The sequence below is a fragment of the Eumetopias jubatus genome, unplaced genomic scaffold (genome assembly GCF_037043125.1).
Source record: "Eumetopias jubatus isolate StellerSeaLion01/CBP00866 unplaced genomic scaffold, mEumJub1_p1.0 scaffold_3, whole genome shotgun sequence".
Classification (NCBI taxonomy): domain Eukaryota; kingdom Metazoa; phylum Chordata; class Mammalia; order Carnivora; family Otariidae; genus Eumetopias; species Eumetopias jubatus.
This window is the reverse complement of record NW_028274809.1, coordinates 34,083,087-34,099,793: the sequence shown is the minus strand read 5'-3', so window position 1 is coordinate 34,099,793 and position 16,707 is coordinate 34,083,087.

The window sequence follows — 16,707 nt, the reverse complement described above, 5'->3', positions numbered from 1 at the left end:
GCTTCACACAGTGGAGGAACGCAATAAAGATATGGTGAAAGTACTTAGATTACCAAAATTATCAAAATCTAATTTGTGCATAAAATTTAAGACACTTTAGGGTCATGAAGTGAGCTCCAAAAGTGAGATAGCTGGAAAGAGGGAAGCTTGGATGAAAGGTGTAAGTGTGCATATTTGAAAAACAAAATTTTTGTTCTCCTTGAATTAACAAACTGTGAAATGTTGATGACACTGTAATCTATGCTCATTCAGACATAAATTTCCAGCAGTTGGTGCATTTACATTCATTAAAACAACAACAGCAACAAAATGCTTGGAATAAACAGCCTTGCAAATACTGCCAGAAATTTCTTAAACTCAGATTCTTTTTTTTTCTAAAGATTTTATTTATTTATTTGAGAGAGAGAATGAGAGAGAGAGAAAGAGAGTACATGAGAAGGGGAGGGTCAGAGGGAGAAGCAGACTCCCCGCTGAGCAGGAAGCCCGATGCGGGACTCAATCCCGGGACTCCAGATCATGACCTGAGCCGAAGGCAGTCGCTTAACCAACTGAGCCACCCAGGTGCCCTTAAACTCAGATTCTTAATGTGACCCCAAAGAATGTGATGTTTTCTGTATCTCAGAGCTGATCAAGAACACCAGTGATAGGGGCGTCTGGGTGGCTCAGTCGGTTAAACCTCTGCCTTTGGCTCTGGTCATGATCCCAGGTTCCTGGGATCGAGCCCCGCATCAGGTTTCCTGCTCAGTGGGGAGCCTGTTTCTCTCTCTCCCTCTGCTGCTCCCCCTACTTATTCTCTCTCTCTCTCTCTGTAAATTAAATAAATAAAATCTTAAAAATAAAAGAACACCAGTGATAAAGAAACCCACTGTTAACATAAGCATGCAAATACAGGCTGTGGTGCCAAGGCATATATATCTGGGAACTGTGTGGGGATCTTGAATGGCGTGTGGTTTACCAGGCAGTCGTCATTGTCACTCGCCATGTGGAACAATGGCATAGTGACATGTAGAAGCTGTACCATCATGCTGAAAAAGACCCTCGACCGTGGCCTGCAAGATAGGCTTCAAACTGGCAAAGTAGATACGTGTCTAAACTTCAGGCTTCTCTTAATTCCTCGGACACTGAGACGATTACTATTGAGCCCAGCTGCTCCTGACCAGACAGGTGTGACCAGCATGGCAGAGTCCTAGCATATCTCTGTGAACTGGCCAAAGGCAAAAACAAAAAAAGAAAACAAAAACTTTCCAAGATATTCTAAGGATAAACACAAGCAAGATGGGGAATGTTTTAAGAGGTGGCTTAGGACCATAGAGTAAGGATAAGCCACGTTATAGTGTGAACACCGGTAAATGAAGAGAAAGAACCACCTCAACAGCAAATCGAGAATCAACACTCAAGTTCCAGAGCTTGTGGCAGTTGTAGCTTTGGTGAAATCTGTCAACTCCAGACCAGCTTCATTTGTTGTTTAAGAACAGATGTCTTTTGATGTGGAGAAAAAGGAACCCTTGTGCACTGGTGGTGGGAATGCAAACCGGTGCAGCCACTGTGGAAAACAGTATGGAGGGTCCTCAACACATTAAAAATAGAGCTACCCTACGACCCAGTAATTCCACTACTGGGTATTTACCCAAAGAATACAAAGACACTAATTCGAAAAGATGTATGTACCCCTATGTTTATTGCAGCGTTATTTACAATAGCCAAAATCGAAGCTGCCCAAGTGTCTATCAATAGATGAATGGATAAAGATGTGGTATATACACACAGTGGAATATTATTCAGCCATAAAAAAGAATGAAATCTTGCTGTTTGCAACATGGATGGATCAACAGAGTATAATGCTAAGTGAAATAAGTCAGTCAGAGAAAGACAAATACCATATGATCTCATTCATATGTGGAATTTAAGAAAAGGAAAGAGAAAGAAAGAAAGGAAGGAAGGAAGGAAGGAAGGAAGGAAGGAAGGAAGGAAGGAAGAAAGAAAGAAAGAAAGAAAGAAAGAAAGAAAGAAAGAAAGAAAGAAAGAAAGAGAAAGAAAGAGAAAGAAAGAAAGAAAGAAAGAAAGAAAGAAAGAAAGAAAAAGAAAGAAAGAGAAAGAAAGAAAGAAAGAAAAAGGAAAGAAAGAAAGAAAGAAAGAAAGAAAGAAAGAAAGAAAGAAAGAAAGAAAGAAAGAAAGAAAGAAAGAAAGAAAGAAGAAAGAAAGAAAGAAAAAGAGACAAACCAAAAACCAGACTCTTAACTATAGGGAACAAACTGATGGTTACCAGAGGGGAGGTGGGGAGGAGTGAAATCGGTGAAGGGGATTAAGAGTACACTTATCATTGAGTAATATATAGAATTATTGAGTCACTATATTGTACACCTGAAACTAATATAACACTGTATGTTAACTATACTGGAATTTAAAAATTTTTTAACAATAAAATAACTTAGAATCCATAAAAATTTTTTGAAAAGAACAGATGCCTTTTAGAAGTCAGGTATCGGAAGGTAATTAACTAACAGTAACTCAGTGGGCCACTATAAGCATGACTGATTGGCAATCAGCAAATGCTTCCCAAAATGGTGGCAGCAAAGTACAATGGACAATAAGCTAGAAGCTGGAGAAGATGTGGGGAGACCGGCTTTCCCACCCATCTCTGGGGAATGAGAATGCCACATCATTTTTGGCAAGAATCAGGCGGTGCATAATGAAACTTAAAATGTACATGCCCTTGGTCCCAGCCGTCCCACTCCAGGACATCTAACCCCCAGAAGTGAGAGCACCTGAGGGTACTAATATGTGTGCAAGACTATTTCTTGCAGTGTTGTGTGCACAAGCACAACATGAGAAGCAACCTGACGGTCTCTCGGTATAGGACTGATGGGGTGTGGTGGGGGGGTCTGCTGGCTGCCAGTTCCTCGCCGTCTGTCCTTTTCTGCTGTTCTAACAGAAACTCAATTTCCTTTCAGTAGCCCTTTGCTGGGAGAGGAGACCTGTAGCTCCAGCTCCAGTGGGGGAAGCCTGGATTAGCCTGAAGTCAAGTGGACTTGAAATCTCCAGTTCCACCCTGGTCCCCACCTCTTCCAAACTATGGGAGCTAGGTGTCATTCTATCTACCTGAGCCTCATTTCCTCAACTGCAAAATGCTCATTCCCACACTTGCCCTGCCTACATGGTAAAGTAAGCAGTCCACCAATTTAAATGACTATAGATTTTGGAAAAGTCAGCCTCTGTGTGTATGTGTTACACTTGGTATCTCTGTTCACCTCCAGGCCCACAGTCATGTTGCATCTCCTCAACTCCACAGTCTTCCTACACACAGACTGAGGAACAGCCAGCCAGGTCCCTGAGCTGTGCCAGCTTACTGCTGGTCTTTCTCCACATGGGGCTCCAGCCAACACTTCGATTAACTCCTAACCAAAAAATGATGATGGCTGTAGGACCCAGCTGCTCTTGCCTTAGAAGGGATTTCTCTCAGATTCTTGCTCATGACTCATTACTAAGATATTTCATCCATAACCATCATCTTTCCAAAGAGGAACATTTAAGAATTGCTTTCCAGAACCCAGTCATCTTGTCCACACTTACAACCGCAGATGCTGATTTAACTTGAGACATAAACATTCGCTGGCTTTCCTCCATTTATTCCCACCCTTCTAACACTATCCTTCCCCCTCACACCTCTAGGATTTTCTCCTTTTCTTGACACTAACGCTCTTGCTCACACTGCCCTGGGCTCCCTGGGTTTTCTCTGAAACCTCAGTTTTTCTGAAATGCAGTTTTCCATTATCTGTGTGTAGAAAACTTCTCGCTTCTTCTCTGATGGGGTAGGAATTAGCAAAGTTTGCTTCCAAAGTTGCTGTTTCATTTTTGTTTTTTGTTTTTTTCCAAGCAGAGATGCCATTCTGGCGTGTGTGTGTGTGTGTGTGTGTGTGTGTGTGTGTGTGTGTGTGTACGTGTGAACGTGCGAACGTGCATGTGTGTATTTTTAAAGACCCAGGAGTTGGGTCACTTGAGGATGAGCTTGTATAATGAGCAGACAGAACCAAACTTAACCCATTTAGTTATAATGAAAAGTTGTTTTCTCCTAAGAGTAGCTTTGAGGCCTGGACAGAAGAACATCTGGGGGAAAAAGTAGAGGCGAGAAGGGGTCACAGGGGACCTGGAAGAAACACTGGGGATGGCTTGGGGTCAGAGGGAAGCTGGGGCACATAGCAGGGAGCCTCCAGGTTGCCATTTAGCACTGGTTTGTGGGACCTCCAGGACTCTTTCCCTCAGCTTCCTGATCTCCTGCCTGGCTTCACAATGCCTCCATAGCCCAAGGCAGAGGGATCACAAAGAAATGTCACAGAGAACACCCAGGTGGTAAAGTCTGACAAAGCTGGATTTGAATTTTGACACTGCTTTTTGCTAGGACCTTGGGAAGGTCACCTCTCTGGGCCCCGTGGCCTCCTCTGCGGAGAGGGAATGATCATGAGAAGAAAAAAAAAATGCATATGGAGACCTGAGAAGAAAAGGTTTGTGGTAGAGTAAGAGAAGCTCAGGCCACCTGGGTGGTTCAGTCAGTTAAGCGTCTGCCTTCGGCTCAAGTCCTGATCCCAAGGTCCTGGGATTGAGTCCGACATCGGGCTCCCCGCTCAGCGGGGAGTCTGCTTCTTCTTCTTCCTCTGCCCCTCTCCCTGCTTGTGCTCCCTCCCTCTCTCAAAATAAAATAAATAAATAAAATCTTTTTTTAGAAAAAGGCATTTGTCAGTGTATATGCCCATAAGCAAGAGTAAACCATTCGTCTCCATCCACATTATAGACAGGGTGCAGCTTGATGCCAGCCTCCTCAACAACTGCCCCATCACTTGAGGATTTATATGGTACCCTGGAAGGGACACTTGGGCCCTAATCCAGATTCTGACACCACTTGTATGACCATGGCCCGATGGCTTACCTTCCTCTCAAGGCCTTGTTTTTTCATATGAAATAAGATGTTGGAATCAGGAGCTGTCTATAGTTTCTTCCATTTCAGACCTCCAGTGATTCTGGCCAAAAATGAGAAGCCTTGACCTTATCTCTACCAAACTCCTGTCCCAGACCTGAGTCTTCCCAGGGAGTCTGCAGAACAAGACTACAACTACAGAACAAGAATCCCAAGGCCACAGCCACCACAAGAGGAAGACACCACAGGCTGGGCGAACTTTCCAGAAACTGCTGGTGGGCAGCAGGGACAATCCTGTGGTGGTAGGGAGGGGATCCCCCAAATCTTGCCCCATCTGGGATCCTGCACTTCCCTGCAAGATGACTGAGTCTTAGCAGCTTCCAGGTAGAAGAGACTCCTCCCTGTACATCCCAGACAGAAGTGTCCCCACATAATGACTTTTGTGAATGTGCCCCAAGGGCAAGGTGATCATGTATTCTAGAGAGAAAGAAACACCCTCAGCCACGCCTCCTGGAGGGTGGGGGAGGCCAGGACCATTGTGCTCCTGCTGACTCCATTATAAACCCATCCACAGAGACAAAGAGGTCAAGTTCCAGTGGAGTCCATATATTCCACTGAAATTCACACAGCCCTGCCTGCTGCCCAGTGTAAGAAAAAATATACCTGTACCCATTGTAAACACAGGATGCAAGCCAGCTGGGAGAGGGAGCAAGGGGGGCAGGAGGTAAACTCTGGCATCACTGTCTATTTTAGGGGCACAGAAACTTCCAGCAACAGTGCAGATACTGGTTTTGGCAAGAAAGATGAGCATGGCGCTTTCATGGATCACAAGGCAAGGGGGAGAAGACACCGGTCCTCCGTTGTGCGCTGACAGCTACCCTACCCCACCACTCCTCAGCTGGTCCCACGACCTGGGCCTCTGTCCACGGCCCCCTTCCCTTCAATAGTCAGCATTGTTCAGGGAATCTCTTCCTTTTGTTTTTCCATCCATTTGTACCTCGGCTCATTTGTTTTCCATTCTCAGGAGCAATTCATCTGCTCTTGGGCCCCACAGTGTCTTTCTCCCCTTGATTCCTCGACAAGATGCTTGGACAGGTCCATTGTCTTAACAGTGGACAACTCACAGTATTCAGTAAAAGTTGTGTTTTAGAAAGAAAAACCAATGGGGATTCCAGTTTCTATCCATGGTAACTTCTGGGAAGTTTTGGGAGTGGTGCTTCTGCTGTGTGGCTTGGCCTTTGTCCTCTTCGTTTGGGCTTTGGCGTAAGCCAAGTTCCACAGGGAAATCTGGGGAAAATTGCCGTGATGCCAAGACAAAGGGCAGAGCTCTTCCCTGTTTCTCTCTGCCATCCTGAGGCATTGTAAAGGAATTATAAAATTATACCATAGTGATAGAATGAAGGGAAAAGAGTTTAAGGTCTTCTTTTCACTGCCCTTTGGATAGACAGCCCTTTATGGCTATTCAAGAAAAGTAGATCAGAGGGAAAAAAGAAAAAGTCAGTGTGGTTCAGGGCAGTTTGGACCCAGGCAGTCCTGTGTGTGGGAGGGACAGGGCTGGCAAGAAGAGGTTTACACAGACTGGCCCGGAGGTCCCAGAAAAGGCCCCAACTGTACAGCATTTTATCACTGAAATTTCTGTTGCTGGGACCATTATGGGTGCAATTATCCCAGTTATTAATGTGTCACCAACTGTGGGAGTGGAGGGCATGTCCAGCCCCATCCGTGGGCTCTTTTGCTGGGGTTTTCATGTTGCCACAGACTGCAGGAGGCCTCTCACTTGATCTTAGCCAAAAGGCCGAGAAGTGATTGCAGGAGGCCTCTCAATTATGCACAGAATTGTAAAGATAACTAATAGCATCTCTTGCCTCCAACAGAAAACTGCACAGAATTATTGATAGAAGAAATGCCGCTAAAGAAATGGTTGTAAGAGTTTTGAGGGTGGTTCTTCAGGAATAAAAGAAAATAAACCCAGAAAATAAAGGAAAGGTAGAAGGGGAATTATTCTTTTCCCAAGCCTTAGGTTTCCCAAGCAAAGTATGTGACAGGTAAGGAAAGTATTTTAAGCAAACCTTCAGGGTAGCGTTGAAATAGTCAGACTCTCCACCCTCCACACGAGCCTTGGGCTCATGATGTGTGTGTATTATGTGCCTGCATGCGCACATACACACCTCTACTCTGGCCCCAGCGTCTATGCAGAGGTCAGGAAATGCCACCAGCCCTACTAATCTGTGGGGAGGCTGTCTCATTGAGCCAGACTGCACAAAGATACCTCTTCAACATGGCGGAGACTCAGCACTCTTGGCAGAAACACTTGGCACTGGCAGGAAATCTCAGCAGGGCGGCTTGTTTCCGCTCATCAAACACCAGTAGCTTTCACCGAGAGCAGCAGAAAATGGGAGAAATGTGTCTGATCGCATCCGGGCTGTGTGTCAGCACTTTTCTGAGGCAGAGTTAGTTGGATTCTAGCTTTGAAGAAAAGGTTGTTACACTCTTCTTCTGCCCCACAGTATCAGCCAAGAAAACAGTTGGCAGGAACTTACCTGAAACTCAGCTGCCCTCCCAATTCCTCTGCAGCAACCTTGAGAGGGTCGGTTACTGAGAAACAAAAGTTAATGACAGAGCTCACTCTCTCCCTACTAATCACGGAGCACCCAATTACTGAGAAGAAATGAATGCCTGGGAACAATCACTTGAGCCTCTCTTGTACTTGTTCTAGAACCATCCCTACTCCAATAGCTGCCTGTCTGTCTCACTCTGGTTGGCCCCACCAAAAGCTGGGCAAGGAGGGGAAGCCAGTTGTATACCCCGTGCAACAATATGGCTTGCACCTGCTCAGCAGCTCTCAAATAAAACAAAACAAAACAAAACAAACCCTAGTGAGTGAGGAGAGAGTCTATGAATTACCTATGATCAGGGATTTGAGGTTGCCTGGGCGTCCCCCCACAAGTAGCTGTTCTTAGAACCAAGAACCCACAACTGACCTCTCACAAGAGTTACCCATGGCTCCTTTCCTTGCACCACAATTTTCTGCCCAGGCTAGAGGAGGGCATGATGATTTAGAAGACAGGATTGGTAATTCTTAGGTAGATAGTTTGATGGATTTTTACAGATGCTACATGTATGTTATCCCTCCCCACCCCCCCATACCCACATCAACTATAGAACATTTCCAGGAGGCTCTGTCATGCCCCTTCCAAGTTAGCAGCAAGCTCCGGAACATCTCTTCTGACTTCTGTCACCCTAGATAATTCTGCCTATTCTAAAACTCCACATAAGTGGAATCGGTACATACTCTTGCATCTGGCTTCTTTTTACCTAACATTTTGCCCGTGACACTGATTCATGTGGTTGAATGGAGGGCTAGTTTGGTCTTTGTCATTGTTGAGTTGTGGTCCTTTGTAGAAAAATCCTGACTCTGCTTTAGTCCCTTCTGGCATGAGTGAGAGAGGGCTGCATGAGCTTGGAGCTTCTTCTGGGCGACCCAGAGATGGAGGCCAGCATCCAGGCCTGGGGAACAGGAAACGCAAGGCAACTGCAGAGTCGTCAGGAAAGAAGGAGGGGGGCCAGCTCTGCTCTCTTGGACCATTTGGCGTGTGCACTCCTGCTGAGCACAGAGGGGAAAGTTCCAGGCCAGCCTCTCTCCCAGCCCCCAGCAACTGCTGGCCTCCTCTTAGGCCATCAACCCCCTCCCCAAAAGCCAGCTCCCCGATGGGAGGGAACCCAGAGCCCCAGAGGCTGCTCCACAAACCAGTGTGAGAAGGGACCTCCTCTCTTCTTTCCCTCTGGCTGACTAGCCAAACCAGTCGAGCATGACAACAGTCTGCCCATTAATGCCAGTGCCAGCCTGAAGCATCTGTTTCTATTTCTCTCCTGTTTCCCGTGGGTGGTGGGTGGGAGCTCACTCGGCTCCTCTCCACTTTTCCCTCCTAATCACAGTCATTTGTTTTAACAGGACTGCAAGCGACTGCGGCTACAAAACCCAGGCTGGGCCCACACAAAGCCAGCAAGCACCGGCCTTTCCCACATCCCCAGGTCAGCCTAAAATGAAATTAAAACAGACCGCTCTACCATTACCCTCTTTCCTTCTTGTTTTGCAGGGCCTCTGGCTACTTTTAGAATTTCCCCACTGCCTGATGTGGCCTCTGAATACCTGACCATCCCTCCTCTGGTTTCCAAAGACAAATGCCAGGACCTAGTTTACATATGCCCAGAGCCATAAAGATTTGCAGACCAAAGGACCAGCCTTTTCAAGGGGCCTGGCACAGCTGCTTTGGAAAGGAGAAAGCACTCCTTCTGGATATGGGCTTTCTGAGGGAGTCTTGATCCTAATGAAAACAGAAGGGAGCTTCCAAAAATGGGAGAGGAGCTGATCACCCAGGCGACAGAGCCACCCATGGCCACCCTGAGCCACCCACTTCACCTGACTTTCTCCATCCCAAACCTAAGGGACCTGGATGGCCACCCTCCCACCCAACACCAAGTTATCAGCCTGGTCCCCTTGTCATTGCCACACATCAAGTTGACCCTCGGCCCAGCCTTAGGTGGACCCATTCTCCACCTTACACGCATGTTCTGCCCATAGGGCCAAAACTTTACCCGTGACCTCATCCCTTCCACACATTCAGAAGCGGAGCTGCTGCTGGTGACCCACACATGCGAGCTCACTATCCATGTGGCCTTGGGCTCTGTCCCTACACTGAACCTCAGTTTCTACATCTGCAAAATGGGGTTATCCATACCCTCCCGGCCTACTCCAGAGAACTGTTTCTTACTGAAAAGTAAGGCATGCTTGTTGTAAATGATTCAAACAACCCTGACCATGAGGAGTTGGGGGCGGTGGGGTGGGGGGAAGGAAGGGGAGACGTGAATCTGTATCAGCCTCAATTGCTGCTTTTTTCTACAGTGGGTCCAGGGAGTTTCTGCCTGCTGCCTGCTTGATTCCCTCCTTCACTGGGTGTTTGGGCCTACAGGCCACTCCTTCCTAACCAGGAATAGCAGTCAAGGTCCCAGGCATTTATTGTGCGCCAGGCGCTGCACCAAGCACTCATGTCCCCATCTCATTCAATCCTCATAAAAGTTCTTTGAGGCAGGTAATATTAATTCCATTGTATCTAGGAGGAAACTGAGGCCCAGAGAGCCTAAGCAACTTGCCCAAGATCACACAGGTAGGAAACAGAGGAGCCACGATATTACTAGAATGACTTCTTTCAGTCACCAAGTTACACTACTGTTATGGGCTAAACTGTGTGTCTCCCCCCAACCCCACGCCTGCCATTCTTTTATGTGGAAGCCCTAACCCCTAGTACCTCAGAATTTAACTGTACTTGGAGATAGAGCTTTAAAGAGGGAATTAAGGGGCGCCTGGGCGGCTCAGGTGTTAAGCGGTTGCCTTCAGGTCATGATCTCAGCGTCCTAGGATGAAGCCCTGCTCAGCAGGGAGTCTGCTTCTCCTTCTTCCCCTCCCCTTCCCCCCACCGCCCCCCCCGTCATGTTCTCTCTCTCTCTCCTTCTCCCTCTCTCTCTCAAATAAATAAATAAAATCTAAACATAAATAAATAAATAAAGAGGGAATTAAGTTGGGGCACCTGGCTCGCTCAGTGGATGGAGCATGCAACTCCTGATCTTGGGGTTGTGAGTTCAAGCCCCACATTGGGTGGAGAGATCACTTAAAAATAAAATCTTAAAAAAAAAAAAAGAGGGAATTAAGTTAAATTAAGACCATGAGGGTGGGCCCTAATCCAATCTGACTGGTGTCTTTAAGGAAATGGGGGAGACACTAGGGATGTGCTCACGCAGAAAAAAGACCACGTGAGAACAGAAGAAGACAGCTATCTGTAAGCCAGACGGAGGCCTCAGAAGAAACCTGCAGACACCTTGATCTTGGACTTCTAGTCTCCAAAACTGTGAGAGAATAAATGTATGTTGTTGAAGCCCCTCAGTCTGTGGTATTTTGTTACGACAGCCCTAGCAAACTAATATGACTGCCTCCTACCTTCTCTTGAGGATGGCCCAAACCTTGGTCACTGTTCCAGCTGGCCCCACAGACTGACCAGCTCCCAAAAGAAGAAGAGAAAAGTCTGGGGAAAGACAGGAGGAGCAGAGAAAGGGAGCCAACATTGTCATCCAGGCCTGGGCTCACTCCTTTTCGTCCTGTGCCATTTTCTTTTTCTTTTTTTTTTTTTAAAGATTTATTTATTTATTTGAGAGAGAGAGAATGAGAGCGATAGAGAGCACGAGAGGGAAGAGGATCAGAGGGAGAGGCAGACTCCCTGCCGAGCAGGGAGCCCGATGTGGGACTCGATCCCGGGACTCCAGGATCATGACCTGAGCCGAAGCGTCCTGTGCCATTTTCTACCAGGTGTCCCTGGGGCACACTGTCCCCTCCTCACATCCCTGCTCAGGAGTGGGGTCTCCTTGGAGGCCCCCGACTTCACCTGATGGAAGAAGACTCCCTGTCTCCTTCTAGTCAACAGGACCACAGATGCATATGGTCACTTTGGAACGAGTGGTGTGTGGGATCTGTGCTGAGACAAAACAGCTCTCAGTGCAGAGCAGAGGGTGTGGGTCCTAGAGTAGAATGTGAAAGAGAGAGACTGTTCTGTCAGGGCTGCTGCAGGTGCTGGGGAAGCCTCTGGAAGGAGAGAGGCAAGAGAAGTGACACCGGGCCCATGTGGGTGGTGACAAATAGGGTGGTTTCTGAGCTGGCTGCCTCATCAACCACCCTGGCTTTCCCCCTCCCGTTGCCCACTTTCAGGCATTAGCCCGAGGCCCTGGAACTTGATGACATTTAACCCAACCCAACCAGGTCAAGAACCAGCATTGCATCCCTCCTGGGTTCTACAGCAACATGGACAGTAATTTCAAGACTTTGCTCTCCTTTCACTCCTGAGACTCTGTCCCAGACCCCTTGTATAAGTTTCCTTTTGCTGCCACCACAAATTGCCACACATTTAGTGGCTTAAACCAACACACACTTATTATCTTCCTGTTCTGTAGGTCAGAAGTATGACACAAGTCCATGCCTTAAAACCAAAGTGAGGGCAGGGCTGCATTCCTTTCTGGAGACCAAAGGGGAAGATCTGGTTTCTTGACTTTTCTAGCTGCCTGCATTCCTTGGTTCATGGCCCCCTCCGCCATCTTCAAAGCCACCAATGGCCAGTCTTTCCCACATTGCATCACTCTGACTCTGACCCTCCTGCGCACCTCTTTCACTTACAAGGACCCTTGTGATTACATTGGGCTCCCCCCAGATAATTCGGGATTATCTCTTTATCTTAACGTTACCTGAGTAGCAACCCCAATTTCCCCTTGCCATATCACATGACATATTCCTGGGTCCTAGGAATTAGCACCTGAACCTCATTGGGAGGCCATTATTCTACCTATGACACCCCTGGATTTCCTCACTTCCCAGGGAGAAGAAGATACTCTCTAAAATTTATTCTGCCCCCCTCCTCCATCCTTCTTTGCCATCTCCCATCTCACTTCCCATTCACAATTAGCCCAATACTTCAGCCCATTTGGAAACAGTATCTGCAGACTCCGAGATATCTCTCTGGACCCACTGGGCACCATCTCCAGGATGCCTGTTCATGTGGCATGTGTTGTCAAACCCCAGGACTGGCTGTGGGAACAGACAGCTACCACTGATTGCTGAGGTCAGGCTGTATCCTCTGGGCCTTGGGTCCTTACACCTCAGGGGGAGGACGTCACACCAGGTTAAGGATCCCGTTTCTCAACCACTGTGACCATGATGGTCCAGTCATCCAAAAGCAATTGATTCCTGAAAGATCAAAACCCACCAAAATGTGAGAGACAGGGCAGACTGGCCACACATCCAAACACCTATTTCCCAGTGTGCAGCCAGGAGGCTCAGAACCATAGGAAAAAGCACAGAACCATAGGAAAAGGATCTTCAGTTGTCTGGTAGGGATATTTCCATCACATCATGAAAGCTTGATGACACAATTTCCCAGAATCCAAATACTCTCGTTAGGTGTCCTGAGAGGTTCCCATTGAGCATTTAAATAAGTGCTTCATACACATATCCTCTCCCACCCTCATGACTCCAAGATGCCCCCAAATTTGTGATCTCTTCTTTCCTATCCTATTAATATACCTCAGAACAGGTGCCCAAGGGCTGTGAACTTTTATGCAAAGCACATACTGAAACTTTATCCATCCACAGGTGTCTGGGGGAGCCACCAGCACTCGCTGTAAACAGAGGGGTGGTGGGAGAATGGGAGTGGGGGTCCACCTAGTCCCGAGGTGAAAACTTTTCTTGCATGCTGTGAGACAGAACTACAGAATGAGAAAGTTGGAAGAAGGAAGAGGAACCTCAAATTTCATCTAATCCAACCCCATCATTTTACAAATGGGGAAAATGTAAAAACAGTTTGGAAAAATTAAAGTCTGTGTATAAAACTATTGGTATTATTGTCATCTTCATCATTATCATCGTCATCATCATCACGACCACCATGATGTGGGATCCTGGGTTCCACTGTCCACTGATGAGTCACTTTGTTTGGGGTCTTTTCTAGGAAACTGGGTTTTGTCACCTCCACTTATGCAGAGCCCCTACAAACTCCCCCGGCTGTTAGACTGAGAAGGGGGACAGCCTGAAGCTCAGGAGCATCCCTGAGATGCTGAGAGCTTACTCTTGGGCAGCCATGGGCATGCCCCGGCCTCCAGCTCCCCTGGGAAGGGGAGGCTAAGTATTCAAGAAGTCTCTCTGAGCAGGATTCTGACTCTACAGACCAACGTGGGAAACGCTGCGGGACGGGGAGGTGCCAGGAGGCTTTAACTCATCACCAACACCAACAGGACACTTACAGCATTCCAGACACCAGTGCCTTATAAGCACGATTTCATTTGGGCAGCACACCAATCCTTCACAATCACTCCTGTTTTGCAGATGAGGAGTCTGAGGCGCGCAGAGGATAAGTAACTGGCCAAGGTCAAGAGGCTGAGAAGGGGCAGATCCAGGATGCGAGTCCCAGTCCCGCTCCTAATCCTCATCTGCATTTCTGAATGGATGCAGAACGTCTGGGACCCCATTTTCCCACCCCTTCTCCTTTTTCTCTCTCACCCCTCACCTTCCCTTCCCCACAAAGCTGCCAGGGGGTGACTCACATCCATTTCTTTGCCCAATCCCCCCGCCTCCCCCCCACACACACACACACCCAGCCTGCCATGCTATTTCTGGAGGGAGGGAAGAATTATGGAGGATCATGAGAGCGGCTGTTTTTAATTCTAAACTCTAAAGCACACAAAGCCAGCGTGCCTCACTGGGCCCTGCCCAACCTGGGGACTTCCTAAGTGATGATGAAGATGGTGTTGGTGGCGATGACAGCTGGAGGGGAACAGGAGGCTGAAACGTTAGGGACAGGGCAGGACAAACTGAGGAAGACTATAATTTACTAACCCCTGCACCAAGATCTTTGCCAGCCACAAAATTGCTATGCTCATGCCTGGACTTCCATTCCCACTCCGACGCTCTGAGCAGCCATCCTGGGGCCTTCCCGAGACCCTGGCTGGGGAGCCATCCCAGATCCATCCTCGGAGCTCCTGATGCCTGTGGCGTGGACGCGGGCTCCTCTCGAGGCTCCGGGGTGCCAGGAGGCGGAAGCAGAGAGAAGCTTTCTGCTGTCCCCACCCCTTGGACCAGTTTCCAGCTTGAGACAACACTTGTCAAAGCCCCTCGGAATTGCCAGGGTAGGCACCATATAAACATTCATGTAGTTACAGGATAATAATTATACCTTCCACGTATGTACATAACACCTTTCTTCCCCAGAACAGCCGGCTTCTCGCATTATCTCATTAATCCTCCCGTCCCTGGGAGGCAGGGAGGGCCTGGCGTGATTACCTGAATCTCACTGAGGGAGAAGGGAGAGGGAGGGAAGGAGTGAGGGAGGGAGGGAAAAGGTGCTGGCCCCGGGTCACACACTTCGTCACATGGAGTTAAGTATTGTCTGTTTCTGACTTCTTGGCCAGAAGTCAGAAAAATAATAATCATGGTTGCCCTCAATCAAGGGTTTTGGTGGGACTACACCAAGCAGCCATGGGCATGGTTTCCCTCAGCCCTGGCAACATCCTTGTGAGGCTGGGATTATTATGGTTTCCATTTTACAGACGGAGAGACTGAGCTCAGAGAGCTACAACTCCTTGCCAATGGTCTCAGAGGCAGTACGGCTCCAATACTTTTCTTTGGCCTTCCAGCAGACACCTAATAGCCGGCTCCAAATCAGGTTTCCTTCCCCGAAGCAATAATAGGTAAACAAAGGCAGAGCGCGTTCAGCAGGGGAGGGGGTGACGCCCGCCCTTGGCCCCCAGGAGGTCAGAGCTGTGACGGGGCAGGCAGGAGGCCGCAAAAGCAGCTCATTATGTAGCCTTATGGAATCAATAGAAAAGGCCTAATTCACTGAGAGCTGCATCCCACCCCCATCCCTCCTCCAGTCCCATTCCGGTTTCCTGGCTCATCCTTTTGACACGGGGACAATTACAGCTATTCATACCCACCCCGAGGCCACCTGCCACGGACCCATTCTCATGCACATGGAGCTAAAGATCAGGCACAAAGCAGGCCAGTCCGGGGGCTTTCCACCAGACCTGGGAGGGGACCCTCCCTGCATAACCCCCCTCAAGGCATTGAGAACCTAGGAGGCCCTGCAAATTCCGGGGATCCATCCTGCCCTCGGAGCTCAATGCCGGAGCCTTCGCCGGCCTGCTCACCCACATTTGTGATGGAAGTTCACCCCTAAGAAACTGGCCTTTGGAGTTAAGGCTGGGGTGGCTGTCCTTGAGAGTCCTGACCCCTTCCAGAGTACCCGGGAAGTGGCCCTGGACCCAGCCTAGAGTGGCTCAAGGGAGTCGATCGTTACCTTTTCAGGAATTTTGAGAGTTGGTGCCGTGAAGTCAGCCCTGGTGGAAGTATTGAAACCACGTGAATCGGCAACTACTACAATCAGCTCCAGCTTCTCCCCAGCCAGCTCTTAAACATTTACCAGCGGACCCCTCTGCCTGTGGGTCAGAAGCACAACCTTCCGAGAGCATCCAGGGCAAGCTGAAAAACTAAGGCCAAAATCTCCTGGAGGCCAAGTAGCAGGGTGAGCAGCATTCTTTTTACAGCATAGACGGTCTTCTTGCTATATTTCTACACACATCTTACTACCTTGGAGAAATGTTGTCCTCTAAGCTCCTTCTGGGAAAGAGGTCTTATTGGGACCCAAAGAATGAATTCTCAGTGTGAAGAGACTGTCCATCGTTGGCTGGCAGATCTTTGCACTGTCACTCTACCTACCCATTGAACCATGCCTTCCGCACGATTATTACAAACATTTGGAGAATTCGACGGAAGTGGTTATTTTTTTTAGGTTTCAGGTTTCTCTAATTGGATCAACCTAGAGGTGTCCGAGTAAGATTTACAAAGAAAATGTGGTCTGGCTGGCTGTCATTCAGTTGCTGCCTTTGAATTGAGGACAACGACAAGGCCTTTCCAGGCTTTCCTGAGCGCACAGCCTGTAGCTAAGACTTCGCGGGGAACCTCTCAGGGTGCGCCTCACACGGATATTAAATGGCCCCGCTGATTGATGAAAATAGTCGCAGTCTCTTCATAGAGAACAGGAAGGTTGTTTTAGAGGTAATTTTCAGGGCGAAATGCCCTGTAAGACTGAAGACATGAAGGCAACAGTGGCCTCCGAGGGGTTGTTGCTTTGTGCTTGAGCATAAAGTAATTAAGAATGTGAATAAAGGACAAGCTACTGCCAAAACCTCCAAACACCATCAAGCAAACG